Source organism: Rhinopithecus bieti, unplaced genomic scaffold, assembly GCF_001698545.2.
Source record: "Rhinopithecus bieti isolate Rb0 unplaced genomic scaffold, ASM169854v2 scaffold_76666, whole genome shotgun sequence".
Classification (NCBI taxonomy): Eukaryota; Metazoa; Chordata; class Mammalia; order Primates; family Cercopithecidae; genus Rhinopithecus; species Rhinopithecus bieti.
In genome coordinates this window covers 675,527-678,946 of record NW_016829831.1, presented here as the reverse complement: position 1 = coordinate 678,946, position 3,420 = coordinate 675,527, and the positions used below count along the sequence as shown (strand labels likewise).

The 3,420-nt window shown below is 46.9% G+C and overlaps 1 pseudogene across 1 annotated transcript in view; it reads left to right on the top strand.

Moving 5' to 3' along the window:
- The first annotated feature begins 2,695 nt into the window (after nt 1–2,695).
- The window catches only part of LOC108524079 (40S ribosomal protein S2 pseudogene), a 1,656-nt pseudogene continuing 931 nt past the window's right edge, over nt 2,696–3,420 (top strand). Inside the window, exon 1 of the transcript XR_001883969.1 lies at nt 2,696–3,415. The product of XR_001883969.1 is annotated as a 40S ribosomal protein S2 pseudogene (transcript). The remainder of the gene's footprint in view (nt 3,416–3,420) is intronic.

The window sequence follows — 3,420 nt, the reverse complement described above, 5'->3', positions numbered from 1 at the left end:
TATTCTTTTTTTTTTTTTTTTTTTTTTTTTTTTTTTTTGAGACAGAGTCTTGCTTTGTCACCAAGGCTGCAGTGCAGTGACATAATCGTGGCTCACTGCAACCTCCACCTCCCAGGTTCAGGCGATTCTCCTGCCTCAGCCTCCTGAGTAGCTGGGACTACAGGCACATACCACCACGCCCAGTTAATTTCTGTATTTTTAGTACAGACGAGGTTTCATCATGTTGGCCAGGCTCGTCTCCAACTCCTGACCTCAGGTGATCCCTCTGCCCCTGCCTCTGAAAGTGCTGGGATTACAGGCGTGAGCCATTGTGCCTGGTGTAAGGTCTACATAAATTCTTATGAGTGAGAATTATTACACTGTACAATAAGGAAATGTGAGCTTTGGAGAGGTGAATAAATAATTTGCCCCCATTGAGTAACTCTTTTACACTGAATGGTCTTTATGTTTGTTAAAAAAAAAAAAAAAAAAAAAAAAAGGTTCCACTAGATCATCACTCAAGAAACACTGTGCTCTTGGTACATAGAAAGCCTGATGCTCGATGCTACGAAAAAGAGGAAAGGAAGATTATTCCCATTCTTTTGAGGAGTCTATAATCTAGTCAAGGAAACAAGTACAGATGCAGCTAAATTACACTGTAAAACTGAATACTTTTAACGCCCTATTTGAAAATGGTCTGTGTTCAGCCATACAAATGGAGAAGCTTAGCAAGTGCCCATGGAGAAGGTGGTTGGTCATCTCAAAGTTGAAAAGCGAGGAGAGAAATACTGTAACATGGCCTTTAATGGTCTCTAAACTCCTCTCAGTGCTAGACTTTTTAAATTCCACAACTCTGTAAGGGGACCTTTTTTGTTTTTTAAATGATAGCCTGCACAGGACACCTTCATTTACATAGTGCAAATAATGAAGTTAGTCTCCAGGGACGAGTTACTGCCACTAATGTCATGAAATTGGTTTAATCCAATATTTCAAGTAACTATCTGCAAACCCCTGACAGGTGCTGCCATGCTCTAACACCTCTGTTTTTGTGATGACACTCTAATAGACTAAAATGATATCACATTAATGTGATAGGAGATGACAGGGTTGAGAATGTAATACCCTGGTCCCTCAATCTGTGTGATAAAAAAGTGAGTGCTGAGAGAACTTCCGAGAGGTAGACATGCAACCTCCCCAGGTTCCCACATCTAGAGGGAAGATGTAGGCAGTCTAGAGTGGGGATGCCTTCAACTAGTCATCCTGGAATTCCACTGCAGGGGGAGGTGTCCTCTCACCGGTCCAGCTGCTGAGCTACTATGGTACGAACGGGCTAGGCCCATGGGGAACTGCAGGATTGCTGAGGGAAGGGTCCACCCAAGAGTATTCCTTCGCAAGGAAATTCAAAGGGGATAATTTGTGCCCGAATGACGGAAAGAGGTCTGGACTGGGAGTCCACATCCTGAACACTAGTAATTATTTCTCCATAATCTCTGATTACTTTACTTTTCTGGATCTCTGCTTTCTCATCTATAAAATAAGGGGTTGGACTAGAATAAATCAGTCACTGTAATTTCAAATTTGTAAGGAGCCAGGCAGGTGAGGAAAGTGTGTAAAGCAGTCCTAGTATCAGTGAGAGGAGGTGCTTGAGCCTGAGGCAAAGTGGAGCCATGAAAGCCCCAGTTAAAAGATTTAAAATTGGACTGGGCATGGTGGCTCACGCTTGTAATCCCAGCACTTTGGGAGGCCCAGGTGGGTGGATCACAAGGTCAAGAGTGCAAGACCAGCCTGGCAAGATGATGAAACCCTGTCTCTACTAAAAATACAAAAAGCAGCCAGGCGTGGTAGCGGGTGCCTGTAATCCCAGCTACTTGGGAGGCTGAGGCAGGAGAATTGCTTGAACCCAGGAGGCGGAGGTTGTGGTGAGCTGTGATTGCGCCGTTGCACTCCAGCCTCGGCGACAAGAGCGAAACTCTGTCTAAAAAAAAAAAAAAAGTTAAAATTTGTTTTTAATACTATGCTGGGTTTTAGTAAATGGACATATAGTTTGTAAATGACTACTTTAAATCAACTGTGAAGTTTCTTTTCATTTGACAATGTAAATTCAAATGTTCCACAAAGCATGTGATAATTAGTGACATCTCCACTTCAGTTACATAAGTATGGTATATTAATTAGGATTACATTCCGCTACAAGTAAAAGAAGTCCCTCAAAGGGTAGTGAGTTAAATAAAATAGAAAATTATTTCTCACTCTTATGAGTTCAGAGAGAGGCAGTTCGGGCATGTCAGTCGTTTCACTCCACAATGCTCTTGGGGGCCCAGACACTTTCAGGCCATTCCAAAGGACTCTTGTCCCCATAGTCTTTGTTCCAGGCTTTGAGATGGAGGAAGGGATGAAGAAGCAAGAACAAAGGACTGTTTCTTAAAGAAGACCAGAAACTGTCTCACAAGTCTTCCTTTTCCATCTCATTGATGATGAACTTAGTGACCTAACTTCAGAGGAGGCTGGGAAACACGGCCTTCACACTAAGCACTCACGTACTGAATACTCACTGTTATGCCCTGAATTGTGCTGTCCCCGACACAATTCATATGTTGAAGCCCTAACACCCAATGTGATAGCAATTTGGAGATAAGGCCTTTGGGCAAGTAACTGATGTTGAATGGGGTCCTAAGATTGGAGTCGTTATGCAATATAATTGGTGCTTTTAAAGGAAGAGAGGGCTTCTTCTCCGAGAAAACACCAAATGGCGGATGACGCCGGTGCAGCAGGGGGGCCCGGAGGCCCTGGTGGCCCTGGGATGGGGAACTGCGGTGGCTTCCGCGGAGGTTTCGGCAGTGGCATCCGGGGCCGGGGTCGCGTCCGTGGACGGGGTCGGGGCCGAGGCCGCGGAGCTCGCGGAGGCAAGGCCGAGGATAAGGAGTGGCTGCCCGTCACCAAGCTGGGCCGCTTGGTCAAGGACATGAAGATCAAGTCCCTGGAGGAGATCTACCTCTTCTCTCTGCCCATTAAGGAATCTGAGATCATTGACTTTTTCTTGGGGGCCTCTCTCAAAGACGAGGTTTTGAAGATTATGCCGGTGCAGAAGCAGACCCGTGCTGGCCAGCGCACCAGGTTCAAGGCCTTTGTTGCTATCGGGGACTACAATGGCCACGTCGGCCTGGGTGTTAAGTGCTCCAAGGAGGTGGCCACCGCCATCCGTGGGGCCATCATCCTGGCCAAACTCTCCATTGTCCCGGTGCGCAGAGGCTACTGGGGGAACAAGATCGGCAAGCCCCACACCGTCCCTTGCAAGGTGACAGGCCGCTGTGGCTCTGTGCTGGTGCGCCTCATCCCTGCACCCAGGGGCACTGGCATCGTCTCAGCGCCTGTGCCCAAGAAGCTGCTCATGATGGCTGGTATTGATGACTGCTACACCTCAGCCCGGGGCTGCACTGCCAC